Raw genomic sequence first — 19,439 nt, 5'->3', positions numbered from 1 at the left:
AAAAACTTTTTTCATATAGAGCAAAAGAGGATCACACTGGAAAGACTTACAGAGATCTCCATAAACCAAACATGGGGGAAAGGCACTAGAAAGAGCTAGTACAAGAAATAGTGCAATGTACATTACAAGATTATATAAAGATGATATTACATATCTTGCCATCTTGGAGTCATAAAATATTCACTGACAAAAGAATCTTGAAAGACAGTACCTTTAAGCATATTCATTAATACTTTTGTACAAAAGTATTATTTCTGGACAAGTAATATGAACATAGTAAGAAAGATACCTTCTTATTCTGGAGTGGCATTTTTGCCCCAGAAAGTGATTCTAGGTATTAAACACGCATATTTGTGATAAAAAATCATAAATGTGCTATTCTTTTCTGGAAAGAACAGTATTCTGTAGCAAAGACGTGGAAGCACCTTTGCTGCAGCTGTAATGACTTGATGAAAAAGTTTCATTCACCACCTTCCATTCTGTCTTCACCACTCCATTTTTGGGTTTCACATCAAAATAACTAATTTCTCTCAAATTAATTTGCATTTCTGCTTGGTGAGTCATGCCAGTTCCTATTGTTTTTAGCTGATCACTATTACTTTTAAGAGACACTGTCAGGCTAAAATCTAGTCAGTTTAAAAAAATGAATTAAAAGTATTTTCAGGTACTGCACAGGTCACTAAATCCTGCTAATTGTTGTATGTTAGAATCACATTTTCCTATTTTCTTAAAATATTTTTCTCTCCTTACTTGCTCTGTGTGAAAGATCTACACAAACAAAAGTAGGTACTGATTGATAATACACAGGAAAGTGAAACTGACAACCCAAAAAGTTGTCAAAACCACAAAGTAAAACTGAAACAAGATTTTTCTTTTTGCTCTAATTGTGTTTAATTATAGTAATCTTAGATGTTGGACAACAGTTAAGACGTTTTCAGACAGAAATGTGATTAAAACTTCCTCACTATATTTAGTTTGTTTTTTAGTTGTCAAGTATTAATTGTTAAATTGCTAAATTAACCTCAAGTGCATTAAGTGAAAAAATGCAACCTTGCTTCACTTCATTAAATATCTCCAGTGTGATTTTTCTAATCATTGTTTCGAGCGTATATTGCTGCAGCACACACCTTGAAAAATTACAATAGCAGGTGATGCTAATACATGGCAGCGTGTACCTTAGGGTGACCAGATAGCAAGTGTAAAAAATTGGGATGGGGTGGGGAGTAAAAGGTGCCTATATAAGAAAAAGCCCCCAAAATCGGGACTGTCCCTATAAAATCGGGACATCTGGTCATGCTAGTGTACCCACATATATGAGACTAGAATCAAGCCTATACATTTTATTTATACTATGGTGCCAACAGACATGAAATTCAACCATTGAAAGGCTTCTGCTTGAGTTTCAGCCAATCTTGCTGGCTTGAATTTCTGGTGTTGGCAACAGAACTTCAGATTACAATATCTTTTCAAATTCTGTAAGTCATCTATTTGAGTGCCGTGTAAGCAAAAAGCATCCTTAATGTACTTAATGTAGGAAGAGTGTTTTGTGGGAAGAGCGTCATCTTTTCGTAAGTCAAAAGTGGAGGAGCAGATTTTGATCAAATTTTAAAAAGTTCTCTCTAAGCTAAAAACAAGTAGGAAAAAATTTCAGGCCAGAATGTGAAATTTTCAGAATGTCACTCAGGGACAGTAATTAAAGCCCTGGCATAATTTTAAATATGGAAGGAGCTACCAGAGCAGTTGCTATGAGAAGAATAAACTTGAATTATAAATTATTACAAGATAGCACTGTATATATGTTGTGGGGCTGATTTTAGAATCAGAGGAGAAAAAGAAAAAGAAAATATTTAACTTGATCCTTAAATAGGTAACCAATAAAATCTACTGTATGAGTAATAATTAAATAGTTGCAGAATTTATTTTTGCCACAAAGAGGCACTGCTGTATAACTTCATTGTGACATCATTCAGTTTAGCGAGATAGAATAGCAACAAAGCAGATGTATACTTTTTGTGCTGGTAAATGTATGGGTTATCATCTTTAGTGGATCTGATTGATTTAGAGCCACACTATTTTAAAAGAAAGAAAATATCAGTTCTTCTTCGAGTGTTTGTTCATGTCGCTTCCAATCAGACGGGTGCGCATGCACGTGCACAATGGCCGGAAGATTTTTCCCTTAGCAGCATCTGTCGAGTCGGCCTGGGTGCCCCCTGGAGTCGTGCCCTTATGGAGCCTAATATATAGCCCTGCCGACCAGCCAACCCTTCAGTTCCTTCTTACTGTCTTACTGACAGTGGCTGGAACTTCCATTGGTTCTTGCTCAGCAATTTTTCTTCGTTATTCTGTTTATATAGTTAGTTAGTTAGTTGTTAGTAGTACCAGTTTGAAGTTTAGTATAGTATAGTAGTTGGCAGTTTCCCCCGACACTCCAGCCCTGGCACCGTGGCATGCTGCAGTCCCTGGGATTTAAGAACTGCATGGCTTGCACCAAGTGCATTCATAAGAGTGAACCGCACCTCGTCAGGTCTTTGGTCCCTGGGGGAGACTCATCAGAAAGATTGTTGTAAGATCTGCCACGAGTTCTGCCCGAGAACACTTAAAGAACAGGAACAGCGGCTGACGGTGATCCCCATGGAGGCAGCCTTGTGCCCCCACTCCGACCCAGGCTCAAGAGACCCAACCCTGACGGCGTCTTCCTCTACACGGAGTGCCCCGACTTTGACGCAGAGGAAGGACTCCTCCAGGGACGCTCGGCACTGCCACGGCTCTTGACAGGGCCCTTCTGATAGAAGGCACCGCTCCCATTCGCCAGTGCCTCAATAGAAGAAAAAGCCGACAACCGTTCTCTGACTAAACCTCGACCCCAGGTGGGCCACTCCTCAGCATCTCCTTCCAGGGCTATGTTGACTCTAATCCAGGTGAGGCAGTTGAGTCAAGCCCCACCTCGATCTCCAGTGCCTACACAGAAGCTTCAGCTCCCGTTCATGCTGGAAGCGTACCAGCCCACCAGAGATCTCCTCCACCTGACGGCACCGTTCTCACCTGCTAGGGAGGAACCCTCAGGGCTGATAGAGCCCCATCCTACTCTGCATTCTAAGGAAAAGCCAGCTATGATGTCAAGGCACTCCCCTTTGCTTTGTCCATCAGCACCCACACACTCCGACAGAGAGCCCTCCCACTCCCCGAGCTCTTGCTGTTCAGGACACCGAGGATCAGCTCCTCCGTGGTCTTCAGTGTCTGAGACCTTGGAGTCGGAGCCCGACTCCTATCATTCAAGTAGGAGCTGAAGTCATAGAGCAAGGTTGGGCAGAGACAGAAGGGAGCATCAGGCATGGCCTCCACAGTGGCAGAACCCACCTCAATGGCCCTTCTGGACTCCCTGGGCTTATCACCAGGGCCAGGGAGGAACCCAGGGCCCATGCTCAGTGACGTCTTCAGTCGCCTCTGCCATTTACGTACCATCTTCCGCTGTGCATCTGCACCAGGCGCCTACAATCCCGATGCCTTTTCCTCTGGCACCATCGTCGACTCTGGCACCGTGCTTGGCTCCGACTTCGGCACTGGCCTTCATGACATCAACACACCCGTCTCCCACACCTGCACCGTTGTCGATGTTGACCTCAATGCAGGCACCTATGGCCCAGGTAGCCAATGTTGGCACTAGGATCCCTGACCCTTGCGGCTCCTGTGTCGATGCAGCTCCCTCCTGTGAGACTGATGCCAATGCCTATGGCCCTGGCACTGTCATCGGCATCACCTCCTCCAATGCTGCCCCAGGAGTCACGTGGCCCGTCCAGGGCAGACGGCAGCGAGCTTCCACCACCGGCACACAATTCCTCCTTCTCATTGCTGGATGAAACGTTGGCAGGGATGTCCATAGCCCCTGCGTGGAAGGACAACAGAGTTTTACAGCAGTTGCTCCAGAGGGCTGCCCAAGGCTTGGGCATCAAGGCCGAGGAGGTGGTTGAGGACACAGATCCAATGGTGGACATCCTAGCACCCTCAGGGCCCTCACGGGTAACGTTACCCCTCATTAAGACAGTGGTGGACACCACCAAAACTCTATGGCAGATGCTAGCATCTCTGCCACCCTCTGCCAGATGCAATGAGCACTGCTATTTTGTTCCCTCCAGAGGCTTTGAGCATCTCTACTCCCATCCGCCTCTGGACTCATTGGTCATCGATGCTGCTAACCAGAGGGAGAGACAAGATTTCCAAGGTCCTTCCCCAAAGAATAGGCATGTTAAATGACTGGATCTCGTGAGTAGAAAAATTTACTCCACTGGCGGTCTACAACTCCATATTGCTAACCAGCAGGCCATTGTGAACCGATACTCTTATAATACCTGAGCTTCCATGGCTAAGTTCATGGAGCTCGTTCCTTCAGACTCTCAGTCAGAGTTCACCACCTTGGTGGAAGAAGGGAAATTAGTCCCCTGTGCTTCACTGCAGGCAGCCTTAGGTGCTGCAGATGCTGCCTAAAGAGTCATGGCGACAAGAGGGGCTATGCAATGGGGGGGCCTGGTTGCAAGTCTCAGGGTTCCCCTATGAAGTCCAACAAACGATTCAGGATCTCCCGTTTGAGGGTGAGACTGTTTTCAGAGAAGACAGACAAACGGCTCCACAGCCTAAAAGATTCCTGAGCCACCCTCAGATCCTTGGGCTTGCATACGCCCGCCACACAGCACAGACACTTCTGTCCACAACCTCCTCAAAGGTTCCAACAGCAGAACTGCCAGGACAACTCTAGGAGGAGAAACTGGAGCAGTAGGAGAAGGCAATCTCCCTCCGCTAATTAAGGCAGCCCAAACCGCCCTCTGGCCCTAAACCGGCATTTTGAAGGTGCGGTTGAGGATGGCGCACCAGACCAGAGACTGGATTTACCCCGCCTTACCTTTTCCTCCCGACTATCCCCCTTCTACCGTGCATGGTCCTGTATAACTTCAGACCACTGGGTGCTTCCCATGGTAGAGAGGTGATACTCCATCCAATTCTGTGCCCTCCTGCCCTTCCTCCCCCGTTCCTTGTCCCTCTTTAGGGACCCTTCTCACGAGCAACTTCTCATTCAGGAGGTGCAATCGTTCCTAGCACTAGGCGCTGTGGAGGAGGTTCCACTGGAACACAGGGATGAAGGTTTCTATTCCTGCTATTTCCTAATACCGAAGGCCTAAGGCCTATCCTGGACCTGCGTGACCTCAACAACTTTGTGAGGAAACTCAGGTTCTGCATGGTCTCCTTGACCTCCATTATCCCCTCATTGGATCCAGCAGAGTGATATGCTGCCCTCAACTTGAAGGACACGTACTTTCACATAGCAATAGCGCAAAACCACAGAAAGTACCACAGGTTTGTGGTCAACGGTTCCCATTACCAATTGACGGTTCTCTCTTTCAGCCTGTCAGCAGTACCTCAAGTATTCACCAAGTGCATGGCAGTTGTTGCCACCTTTCTGCTGAAACATCAGGTACAGATGTTGCCATACCTCGATGACTGGCTGATCAAAGGCCAATCCAGGGCTCAGGTGGAGACACAGGTGGCATTCATCAGAGCCACCTTTGAGAATCTGGACCTCCTACTAAACAAGGCAAAATCGACTCTGTCCCCAGTCCAGAGGATAGAGTTCATAGGAGTGGTTCTGGACTCAACCCAACCCAAACCATTCCTCCCGCAGGCGAGGTTCCAGGCCCTTGATGCCATGATCCAGGGACTCAGGCAGTTCCCCACAACCACCGTGAGAAATTGTCTCAAACTGCTCGCCACATGGCAGCCTGTATGTACGTGGTTTGACATGCCAGACTCAGGCTTTGGCTGCTTCATTCGTGACTTGCGTCAATGTACAGACCTGCCAGGGATAGCTTGGACAGGATCATGATCCTGCCTCACCCCATCCTTGACTCGCTCCTGTGGTGGACGGACACTCAACAGGTGTCCTCAGGAGTCCCCTTCGCTGCCCCACAACCATCCCTGATGCTAGTAACAGACGCGTCAGATTTGTGGGGGGGCTCATCTGGGACCACAGGACTCGGGGCCTCTGGTCACAGACAGATCTCTGTCTTCATATCAGTGTCAGGGAGCTCAGGGCGGTACACCTAGCATGTCAGTCATTCCGCCCATATCTAGCAGGTCAATGTGTTTCGGTCATGACAGACAATACAACCGCGATGTTCTATATCAACAAACAGGGGTGCACTTTCATCTCCCCTACTCCAGGAAGCCCTCAGGTTATAGGACTTTTGTATAGAGCACTCAGTTGATCTACAGGCATTGTACCTTCCAGGGGTCCAAAGCGAGCTGGTGGCAGCCTCAGCAGGTCTTTTCACAGTCACAAGTGGTCTCTTCACCCAGACGTCGCATCTTCGCTCTTCCAGAGGTGGGGCTGTCCCCTGATCGACCTCTTTGCCGTGCAATATAACAGGAAGTGTCAGCAATTCTGCTCCTTCCAGAATCACCATCTGGGCTCCACAGTCCTCCTCCATTGGGGGGTCCACTTATATACACCTTCCCATCCATACCGCTTGTCCACAAGATTCTGCTCAAGATCCGTAGAGACCGGGCTCGGATCATTCTCATAGCACCAGCCTGGCCCTGCCAGCATTGGTACACGCCTCTCCTAGACATGTCAGTGGGAGCCCCGATTACCCTGCCATTTTTCCCGGACCTTCTCACGCAGGATCACGGGCAGTTCCAGCACCCGAACCTGCAGTCACTGCATCTCCCAGCCTGGAGGCTCCATGGCTGAACCCATCCAAGCTCTTCTGTTCAGAACAAGTCAGACAGGTTCTCTTGGGCAGTAGGAAACCCTCCACTAGGGCCACGTACCTGACCAAGTGGAAGAGATTTTCAATCTAGTCAGCTCAGCGTGACTTTTTGCTGGTACTAGTCTCATTGCCCCAGATTTTGGATTATCTTTTCTACCTAAAGCAGGAAGGTCTCTCCTTGTCTTCTATAAGTGTACACCTGGCTGCAATCTCAGCTTTCCAGCCGGGGGTACAGGGCTGCTCGGCTTTCACTAACCCCTTGGTCAGTTGCTTCCTGAAGAGACTTGACTGGTTGTACATGCACATCCAACCGGTTCCTGCTTGGGACCTTAACTTGGTCCTCTTTAGGCTCATGGGGCATCCCTTTGAGCTTCTAGCAACATGCTTCATGTTCTACCTGTCCTACAAGGTTGCGTTCCTGGTGGCGATAACTTCAGCCTGGAGGGTGATGGGGCTTAGGGCTCTAACGTCCGAGCTGCCCTACAATGTGTTTTTTAAGGACAACGTTCAGCTCAGACCCATCCGGCCTTCCTCCCGAAGGTGGTATTGCAGTTCCACATCAACCAGGACATTTTTCTCCCTATGTTCTACCCCAAGCCTCATGCAAGTAGCAGAGAGCAGAGACTCCACGCTCTCAAAGTCCACAAAGCACTGGCCTTTTACATAGAAAGGACGAAACTGTTCAGGAAGTCGGTACAGCTCTTTGTCTCATTAGTGACAGAATGAAGGGCAAGCCTGTTTTGACACAGCGCATTTCATCATGGATTGTGGCCTGCATTACCGAGTGCTACAATCTAGCAGGGATCCCAGAGCCCCCAAAAACGGCGCACTCTACAAGATCACAAGCTTCATCAACAACTTTCCTGGCTCAAGTCCCCACCCAGAAAATCTGTAGGGCAGTGACGTGATCATCGATACACACTTTCGCCGCATACTATGCAATTGCTAGACAGGCCAGAGATGACACAGCCTTTGGTAGAGCAGTACTCCAGTCACTGGACAGTTCTGACCCCACCTCCTAATTTTGCTTGGGAGTCACCTGATTGGAATCAACATGAACAAACACTCGAAGAAGAAAAAACAGTTATTCACCTTCTCGTAATTGTTGTTCTTTGAGACTTGTTGTTCATGTACATTCCAATACCCACCCTCCTACCCCTCTGTCGGAATAGCCAGCAAGAAGGAACTGAAGGGGTAGCGGGTCATCAGGACTATATATTAGGCACCATAAGGACGCAACTCCAGGGGGTGCCCAGGCCAACCTGACAGATGCTGCTAAGGAAAAAATCTTCTGGTCATCATGCCCGTGCGCGTGCACACACCTGATTGGAATGGACATGAACAACACATCTTGAAGAACAACAGTTATGAGAAGTTTCAGAGTAGCAGCCGTGTTAGTCTGTATTCGCAGAAAGAAACGGAGTACTTGTGGCATCTTAGAGACTAACAAATTTATTTGAGCATAAGCTTTCGTGAGCTACAGCTCACTTCATGGGATGCATTCAGTGGAAAATACAGTGGGGAGATTTATATACACAGAGAACATGAAACAATGGATGTTACCATACACACTATCTGAATTGGAATATACGTCTGCACCCACATCTCGAAGAACAACAGTACGATACGATACAATACAATACTGTCTTTTTCTTTTGGCCCCTCAGGCCCAAACCCTTCCCCCTAGCTAAGGGATTCCACAACCTTTCTTTCTGGGGCTGTGCAGTCGTTCATAACAGCTCTGCTTCATAGAGCCTTGTCTGTCCTTCAAAATCAGCTAACAGCTGGGTTTTTAGACTTTTCTCTGATGACCACCTGATCTTCATTCATCAGTATGTCAGCTGCTCCCTTAACATGTCTTCCTTAAACTGGCCATGTCCTTGGGAAAGGGTTGGCTGGTCCTGAGCATCCTTATTCTTTAAAGGCCAAGGCCATCCCATTATGATATGCAAGATGCTTAACAGTAAATTCTAGTAATTGAGTTTGTTTTGATTAATACATTTGTAGTACATATGAAAATAGAGCACGGAGCTATACACCAATGATCTCATCACACCCCAGCGTCTGATCAGATTCTTCAATGCAATTGTCCTGATTGTACTAAGGGTTAGCTGAGTAATGGTAGAACTTGGCCATATTTTTTAAGAGTTCTTAACTCCAGATCATCTAACTCCTATATTTCTAAAAAGTTCTAGAAAGAGACACAATTTGGTAAGAAAAGTGTTCAGATACTGTTTAAAAAGAAATAAATATAGATATCACAAAGTTTTGGTTATTACTATTCTATATCTGACAACCCCAGGCTCCCCATCAAATACTAGATTGTATTCAAGGTTTTGTTCTCATTGGGCAGGGTCTAGACAATCTCAGTTACCAAGGTAAAATTTGTAGGAGCAGGGGACAGATCTCTCTTAGTGGCTGGGCCACTGTTACGGAACTTGTTTTCATAACAGATTAGAACGACTGTAAATCTCATTATCTTCAGGCCAAAAATGTAGGACCCATCTTTTCACCATAGCTTTACCATAGTAACTGCTTCCCAGAAAGAGTAATTAAGTGAGCGGAAGATGGTGAGAGAATAGAGGGAGAGAGCCCCAGCCATCAAAAGTGTTTAGCCTACCTGACCTTATGTAATTGTTTTTAAGTTCATAGATACCATGGTGCTGAATGCAGGATAGATTGGTTAGGTCAGTGGTTTCCAATCTGACATCGATGGAGCATTTGTAGCTAGTCTACAGAAAGCTGCTGGACACAGTGCTTTCCTCCTTGTTTCCAGCAACAAATTGCATTAAAAGAAGAAAATGAAAATACATAATGGGTTCCTAATATTATTTTTTCATGTAAGCTATCACTCTAGTTGTCACGGGGATGTGTTTTATCATCGATGGAGCTGGTCTGTGTGATCATGAATGGAAAGGAGATGTCCACACTGTAAAATCCCTCTTCAGGGGAGATTTCTGGGGGCTTGTTCATGCTATGTAAAATCCCACTTAACAGGGGAGTAATGGGGCAGCCATGATGGGAGGAGATCTTAGATGTGTCAGTTCTACAGAGACTGACAGGAACCTATAGAGACAGTTGGCAGAACAGACACAACTGGCATTCATTTCTTTTGCCTCCTGTGGATCTCCCAAGATCCAGACTCGTGTTGGGGAGGGGGAATCCAGAGACTAAGAGGGACAAACCCTCAGCAAACTACTTCCCCTGAAGAATTCAGGGTCAACTTTATAGGTTTAAACTTGAAGCTAAGCAAGGAATTGTAGAACTCTAGTGATCCATCCTATGTACACATATGAAACTCTCTGGATTAAATGAAGTTGGATTAAAGTTTGGGAGTTTGTACAATCATTCCCCATGCATTTTTCCTATTCAAAATCCAAATTAACCCTTTTAAAAAGGACACTGTGAAGGTAATTCTTTATTTCTAACATATTTGTAAACTGTAAGCAAGCAAAGGTGGGTGAGATTTGTCTGTGCAACAGCTCCTGTAGTTACAGCTCTTCTTAGCCAGCTGCCTAAGGCAGTAAGAAACCTTTCAAATGTAAAATAACAAAGGAGGAGGCAATGGTCACACCCACTTCAGTGTTTACCATTTCCACCTACTCTCTAGATTATTTAACAGCTAAATTAGTGGGGAGGCTACTGCTACTTCTGTGATCAATGTCACTGGAACTATAAAGCAAAACACCTCCTATAGAACAGCATAATGTCTGTGTGTATTGTTTCAGAGTAGCAGCCGTGTTCGTCTGTATTCGCAAAAAAGAAAAGGAGTACTTGTGGCACCTTAGAGACTAACAAATTTATTTGAGCATAAGCTTTCGTGAGCTACAGCTCACTTCATCAGATGCATTTGTGTATTGTGAATCAAAGAAAACCAGTGTTACTAGTGAGTGCCCTAAGGGGCCCAATTTCCATTCAACCTGCAGCAAACAAAGTTATAAACACATTGTAAAAATATCGTACCAACCTCCCATCCCATCACCACCTCTGCACTGGACACAGGTGCTAATAGATGTCTTAAGGTAGTGAGCCTGCAGCTATTTTTTTTCAGATCTGGCATAGACCCCCTTTGCTTACATGGATCCAGAAGCCCCTGATGCAAAGACCCACACAGTGGAGTTCTGAGACCATTTATATAAAAGAACTGTAGGCAAGGGAATGGTACTAACCAACAGGCTGAAAGGGAAGGGGTTCTTAAAGGAATTCAAGAACAATGAAAGAATAGCACAATCCTTTCCCCCACCTCCGGAGGTGGCCCAAACCCTTCTCACTACTGGAAGCCTCTAATCCCACTAGTGTTGCAAAGAGAATGGGGATGCCCTAGCCTGATGTGGTAGCTGCTCAGTATAGACTTCTAACCTAGTGGGGTACATTGCTTCTCAGCATTCACCTTCCCTTGGGGCACACATGAGTCTGAAATGAAAGTGTTCACCATCAGCCCCATTCTAGCAGTGTCCAGCAGAGTCCTGTTCCCCCAGGCTCAGGTAGCCCCACATCCAGAGTAACATAGTCCTTCTTCCTTGCACTGAGGACTGCCCCCCCACACACACACACACACATTCCTGCCATGGTGGCACTCATGCCTTCCCTGGCTCCTCCCAACTGTCCTGAAATCCTCTGGCTTCTTGCCTTTTTTGGCCATTGATCCTCCAGGACTTGGCTGCTCACAGTTAGGTGCCATCTGATGGCTTATTACAATATTCATAAAGTTTAAGACCAGAAAGGACCATTCATCCAGTCTGTATATCACAGACCTTAGAATTTCACTCAGTTGTCCCTGTATTCAGCCCAATAAACTAAAACATAAGTTCCAGTGCGGATTTTTTAAAAAGGTTGTGTGATACTAAGTCAAATGACTAACAAAAGTCTATTACATTTATCTTTGTCAACCAAACTTATAGTCTCAAAGAATAAAATAAGATTTGTTTGACAAGACCTATTTTCCAGAAAGTCTTGTTGACAGGCATTAATTATATTCCAGTCCTTTAATTCTTTATCAGTTGAATCCTGTATCAGCTTTTCCATTATTTTGCCTCGAATTGATGTCAGTAACCTATAGTTACTGAGGTCACCCCACTTGCATTTTTTGAAGATCATCACAGTCTTCTGGAATTTCTTTAATATTCCAAGATTTATTGTAAATTAATGCCAGTGGGCCACATATCTCCTCAGCCAGTTCTTTTAGGACTCTTGGGTGCAAGTTATACTGGCCTGCTGATTTAAAAAATGTTTCTCTTTAGTACACATTGTTTAACATCCTCTTTAGTTATTAATGGACTGGAAAGTGCTTCATAAGCCTCATGTGATGCAAGCACATCAGCATCCTTCTTTCCAAATACAGAAATATTTATTGAACATGTCTGCCTTTTCTGCATCATTAACAGTTTTACCATCTCCGTCTAATGAGCCTATACAATTATCAAGATTTCTTTTTTTCATAATATAGTGTAAAAGTATAGTGTAAAAGCTCCTAGATATTGTCCTTAGCCCTACCAGCCATGGATCGCACCTTATGTCTTTAGCTTCCCTTAAAAATTTTCTACACTTCATAATTTCTCATTTATTTTGATTGCTATTTATTTCCTCTTTTCCATTTGTTACATGTTGCTTTTTTATTTCTAATTGCTGCTTTCATGTTGCCACTGAAACAGGATGTTTTCTTTCTTGATTGTAGAATAGTGTCTTTTTGGCTACCTAATAAACTCTTCTTAAAGAACTTTCCATTTACATTCATATTTTTCCATCTAAATTTTCCCTGCCAAATGAATTTCATTTAAATTTAAATTTCATTTAACATTACGTTTGCTCATCTTTGGGAAATTAGCCCTTCTGAAGAACCAACAAAAATATATATAGTAATTGAGCATTATGGTGCCTGGCTGTGCCCATCTGATTGTCTCTTTGAACCTCTTTGAAGGTTGTATCTTCACAGTAGTTTCTCCTCCAGCTGAATTCTGTGGAAGGCATCTGGTGCAGGGATGTCAGTGAAACTGAGACTATAAATAATCCAAGGGGAAAAAAGGGTCCCCCAGAAGGGCTTTGAGTATCTTTACTCACATCTTGTTCCAGGTCCTCTTACTGTACTAGCAGTTCACAAGAGGTTAGGAGAAGGAAGTGCCTGGATCTCCCGGCTACCCTCTTCAGGTACTCTCCAGATTTATCTAGCAGATAACTAACATGTGCTGGCCAAGAAAGACTTCCTGATCTGGGACAAATGGTTTGTTTTCCATGAACAGCTGTCAGAGGAGGTTAAGATCATCATGACCAAAGGTCAGCAAGGCACAAAACATGAACTCTGCATACTTGTGATGCAGCAGCAGGATTTAAAATAAAAAAGGAATGAAGAGCAAATTCTTCCTTCAATATCTATCTGCTGTTAGTGCTTCAGCCTCTGCTGTGTGAGGTACAGAACTTTGAGAACCTTGAACTAAACATATATATGGACATTTTCTCTTCCTCCAGCTCCTTGTCAGTTAGTCTGAAGGTTTATATCACTTTATAAGTTTTATCTGATTTATCGTGGCAGTAGAAGCTCTCCTTATCCATATAAAAATCTAATCCTTTTTTGAATCCTACTAGGCACCTGGCCCCAATGATAACCTGTGGAACTCACTGCCACAAGTTAATTATGTATTGTGTACAAAATATGTCCTTTTATCAGTTTAATAATAATGATGCAATAGTACTGTATCTATGTAGGGAATGACTTATGCTCAAGGGGCTACTTCCAGGGCAGTTTGGAAAAGAAGAGAATCAAAGTGACAGTTTGGTGAAAAGTTGTTTGGAAAATAAATGAAAAGTAATGGCTCAGCTGCCTTAGCCAGAGGATGTAAAAAAGATAGGGCATAAAACAAAACTTAGTTAAGCAAACTGATTAACTGATTACATGTACCACCTTTCTTAGGGTTCTTTGAATTTTGATTGATTAGCTAACGAAAATAAACTCAAGAGTTGAATTTAATTTTATAGTTTTATTAACTATCCTTTACAGCAACTAATAGCATAGGATACAAGAAAGAAAAAATAGTATTAACTATGAATTTGCTAACAAACCAAAAATGATATGATAAACAACCAGGTTTTCAGAATAAAAAAACACAGCTATAATAGAAAACTACATTTCTATTCAATCGCTATTCTCGGAAAATAATTTTGTTTAGATTTTTGACTGGATCTCTCAGAATAGGACCTCATTTATGCCAAATGGTTATCAACTCCAGGGTTGCTAACACAGAGGAAAAAAAAATCCAAAGCTAAAGCATAAGTAGAACCGTGTTTTTTGCAAATACAAAATAACATGAAAAACAATGTATAAAATGAACAAAAATGAAAAAGTCACTCTGCAGCAGCAGCTCCTATCCTGTGAACTGAGCCTGGCTCTCTGATGGGGTTGCAGCACCACTCAGTTTTGGTCCAGCCACCTCTCCAACATCATGATTGGGGGTGGGAGGGGTAGCTGGGTCAAATTGGAGTGAATGGTATTGCAACCTGGCATACAAGGTCACAGCACTCCTCACTCAGTTGTGGCCTGGCTGCCCCTCAGTCATCATGACTGGAGGGGGGCTGGGCCAAATCTAAGTGATGCTGTGAACCTGTGTGCTAGGTGAGAATGCCCAGAGTGGGGAGCCAGGCATAGACTCATAGGAAAGGAGCCACCATTGCTGGCTGAGTGCAGAGTAGACTTGCTCTGCAACATCTGCATTCCCCACCCCCCCTTCCCCCCCGCCACAAGACAGAGCATTACCATATGGGGGAAAATGAATAGGACAAAATAACACACACAAAATCCTGAAAAAATTGAAATATTGTAAAAAATAAAAGAATTTCACAAGGTTCTAAGCATACACACCAATTTGCCAGGAACTCCTTCCCAGTGGATCTATAGTAGTCAACCCTCCTAACCTGTTTCCCAACAAAATTATATTAGCCTGAGGATCTGATTAACACTCCTATCTATCTAACATAAACTCCTACATTTATGACAAATTGTATAGCCTGAGTGCTGTTTAAGAGGCTTGCACATTTGGTCTTGTTTTATGTCTGTACAGTATACACCTAGAAATTGAAAGGCAGTATGAAACCACTAGCTATGATAGACACATGAACAGTGTTCAGCAATCTTAGTTAACTTATTCAGCTTCAAAGCTACTTTACAACAATCTTGATTGGAACCTGTTACAAAGCAGGTTTCAGAGTAGCAGCTGTGTTAGTCTGTATTCGCAAAAAGAAAAGGAGTACTTGTGGCACCTTAGAGACTAACAAATTTATTAGAGCATAAGCTTTCGTGAGCTACAGCTCACTTCATCGGATGCATTTGGTGGAAAAAACAGAGGAGAGATTTATATACACACACACAGAGAACATGAAACAATGGGTTTATCATACACACTGTAAGGAGAGTGATCACTTAAGATAAGCCATCACCAACAGCGGGGGGGTGGGGGGGAAAAGGAGGAAAACCTTTCATGGTGACAAGCAAGGTAGGCTAATTCCAGCAGTTAACAAGAATATCAGAGGAACAGTGGGGGGGGGGGGAGGGAGAAATACCATGGGGAAATAGTTTTACTTTGTGTAATGACTCATCCATTCCCAGTCTCTATTCAAGCCTAAGTTAATTGTATCCAGTTTGCAAATTTATTCCAATTCAGCAGTCTCTCGTTGGAGTCTGTTTTTGAAGCTTTTTTGTTGAAGTATAGCCACTCTTAGGTCTGTGATGGAGTGACCAGAGAGATTGAAGTGTTCTCCAACTGGTTTTTGAATGTTATAATTCTTGACGTCTGATTTGTGTCCATTCATTCTTTTACGTAGAGACTGTCCAGTTTGGCCAATGTACATGGCAGAGGGGCATTGCTGGCACATGATGGCATATATCACATTGGTAGATGCGCAGGTGAACGAGCCTCTGATAGTGTGGCTGATGTGATTAGGCCCTATGATGGTATCCCCTGAATAGATATGTGGACAGAGTTGGCAACGGGCTTTGTTGCAAGGATAGGTTCCTGGGTTAGTGGTTCTGATGTGTGGTGTGTGGTTGCTGGTGAGTATTTGCTTCAGATTGGGGGGCTGTCTGTAAGCAAGGACTGGTCTGTCTCCCAAGATCTGAGAGAGCGATGGCTCGTCCTTCAACAAAAAAGCTTCAAAAACAGACTCCAACGAGAGACTGCTGAATTGGAATTAATTTGCAAACTGGATACAATTAACTTAGGCTTGAATAGAGACTGGGAATGGATGAGTCATTACACAAAGTAAAACTATTTCCCCATGGTATTTCTCCCTCCCACCCCACCCCCCACTGTTCCTCTGATATTCTTGTTAACTGCTGGAATTAGCCTACCTGCTTGTCACCATGAAAGGTTTTCCTCCTTCCCCCCCCTGCTGTTGGTGATGGCTTATCTTAAGTGATCACTCTCCTTACAGTGTGTATGATAAACCCATTGTTTCATGTTCTCTGTGTGTGTGTGTATATAAATCTCTCCTCTGTTTTTTCCACCAAATGCATCCGATGAAGTGAGCTGTAGCTCACGAAAGCTTATGCTCTAATAAATTTGTTAGTCTCTAAGGTGCCACAAGTACTCCTTTTCTTGTTACAAAGCAGGGACTCACAATAACTCTGTGACAATCTTTAAAACACATACATAAGCATGAATACTTCCTTACTACTCAGGCACCAGTTTCAGGTAGTCAATTGTCTTATTTGGGTCATCACCCAAGAGGAAGTCGGTGTGTTACGTATCACCAGATCTTTGCTCGGCCATCAGCTTTCAGCTCAATTATCATTCTGAGCAGGAGTTGACACTGCAAACACAGGTGGAGCAAAGGATGGACACAACTATAGACTTTTCCTTTTGTGCTAGTGGGCAACCCAAATTGCTGGAAAATAGAAAAAGACATTTAGAGGTGTCTATGCAAGATAGGTGCTTGATGTCACCAGGAGGACTCCCAGATGGCCACCCCAGGACCTCAGTCTTCTCCCTTCCAGATGTCTTCAACTTTTGGGAAGCGATGTGCTGAAGGAAACAAGTTGTTTCTACCGGTTGGTCCAACTTAGTTCCTCTTCTTGGAGCTAATGGCATGGACCAATCAGATGGCAATCCATACTTCTGCTAAAGATTTGTAATGTCCAACCAAAATGAGAGTCGTCCACTCTCACTATTCACTAAGGAACAAGGTATCACCTTTGAGTTCTTGCAACTAGAGCTGGAATTTTCCAGTCTCTGTACAAAATAGATGGTCATACCAGCTTATGTAAGACAATTTAGGCCTATCTGTTGGTACAGCCATCTTGGGATATACATTGAACTCTGGCTGGTTTGCTCCAGTCAGAAACTTACCTCCTGTAATGGTTTCCATGGGCCCCAGTGTGGTGGATCCTTTGGCCAACTTTGCATGCTATGTTTGGTCAAGTTGCAGTTTCTCCATCAACACACTAGTAGTTGCTGAAATGTCCCATTTAAAGTTCATCAGTTTATACAAAATCTCTCTATGTTCTTTGATGCTCTTTAAACTTGTTATAACAGTCCAGTATACAATGCAAAGTCACTTCAAAAGCTATTGTTCTCCAGCAGGTTGGAATAGCAGTATAAATCTTCTATTACTGCCTCCTTGTTTCAGCAACAATGGTGGGGCTTTTGTATGTATGGCTGACCTGAGTCTGCGCCTTCTTGATCAAACAGTTGCATTTCTGATTATTGTACTCTGGGATCTAGTGTCCTTATAATATATTATTTGCTTTCAATCCCTTTTATTTATTGCATCTTTCAGCACAGATGTGTTTCACTAAGTTGATAACATAAGCATGCTAGATTGCAAACATTAGCCTCATTTCTTCACTTTGTCAGTAAAGTAAAATAAATCAATATGAATGCGACCCCTTTCTTTCCCTAAGGATTGCCCATTAGGTCAAATCTGTCATTAAGGTTTACAATATTTTGCCCAATGCTGTATAACTTATAATCGACTTTCCTTTTATACATATAACTTTATTTAATCACAGTGGTTGATACAATGTGGTTCCCTATTTTCCCCACTACTGTATCTGGCAACATAATATGGTATCTTAATATTTGAAACCTCCATTTCAATTCATTCATTCACATGCAGCTGCACTCTTGTGAAAGGCTTCAGAAACTATGAGTTTCCCTCAGACTATTTGGAAAGCCTGACGAAAGCTTGTTGCTAGATTTTGAGTTTTTTATTCTCTCCGCTCTCTGTCCCATATCTGTTCTAGAAAGCCTTGATGCCGGGACAATTCTTAAATAGTAACAATTCATAACTTTGGGGTCTTAGTCATTACAAGGACAATTAGAATTGCCAATTATTTTTCTGTGCAATTTGTATGTAGGAATCTCACCAAAAATAGTTATTTGTTTCCTGGGGCACTTTAGCTTTTGTTTTATTTCAGGAACTCTTAATGAAATAAAATGAATAAAATCTCCAGATTTTCTTTGAAATGTGTTTTCTCTACATTTGTATACGTATTTTCCACCACAGAAAATTATGTTAACAAAGGGGCACCAAATTTAATGCTTTCAAGATTTCTGTTTTAAAGAAGTTCAGATAAACCTGCTCTCCCATACAGGAGTTGAATCCTTGATAAGGGAAAAGTCTGCCAGTGCATCACCATCACTGCCAGCTTAAGAATGTTTATGCATTCATCAATATAAAGAGTTTGGTAAACAGGGTTTCCAATGATAATTAATTGATGACTTAAAGATTGTATTTGTGCAACCACTCTGCTTTCCCATGAGCTTTGGCTTTAAGTGCATCTCAGCAGTAACATTAACCATGTCCATCTTTTGGTTTATTGTCCAAGTTCAGTCACTCTTTCCATTTCTGTATCTACCATGGAATTCAGAATTAAACAGTTCTATTTAAAGAAACAATAAAGACGGCTTTCTGCATTAATTAACGGAACTACTTGTGCTGCACATATTAAAATAAATCTATCAATAGTCGGCAATATTTCAAATGATTACACATATTTTAGTCCTAAATGATGAAAACATCCCTTTAAATTCCAAGTGCTGCAAGCCAGCAGCTACATAATAAGTGATCTAAAGGAATGGCAAAAAGGAGAAAACAAGGAACTTATCTGCTCCGAAGCCAATTTGAATACAGAATGTAGTGAGGAAAATTATATTTCAGCCAGTGTTTAATGCAGCACTGAGACAGTAACAGTGTATGAACCATGGTTAGGCGAGGCAAAACTCTTCTCAGATGTAACTCATCTGAAACCAATAGGGTTACTCTGTGGATGATGAAAAGGAGTACTTGTGGCACCTTAGAGACTAACAAATTTATTTGAGCATAAGCTTTCATGAGCTACAGCTCACTTCATTGGATGCATTCAGTGGAAAATACAGTGGGGAGATTTATATACATAGAGAACATGAAACAATGGGTGTTACCATATACACTGTAACCAGAGTGATCACTTAAGGTGAGATATTACCAGCAGGAGAGTGGGGGGGGGGGGGACGGCAGAACCTTTTGTAGTGATAATCAAGGTGGGCCATTTCCAGCAGTTGACAAGAATGTCTGAGGAATGGTGGGGGGGGAGGATAAACATGGGGAAATAATTTTACTTTAATTTTTACTTTGTGTAATGACCCATCCACTCCCAGTCTCTATTCAAGGCTAAGTTAATTGCAAATTAATTCCAATTCAGCAGTCTCTCGTTGG

The sequence above is a fragment of the Dermochelys coriacea genome, chromosome 3 (assembly GCF_009764565.3).
Source record: "Dermochelys coriacea isolate rDerCor1 chromosome 3, rDerCor1.pri.v4, whole genome shotgun sequence".
NCBI classification, from domain to species: Eukaryota; Metazoa; Chordata; order Testudines; family Dermochelyidae; genus Dermochelys; species Dermochelys coriacea.
Note: the sequence above shows the minus strand (reverse complement) of the source record.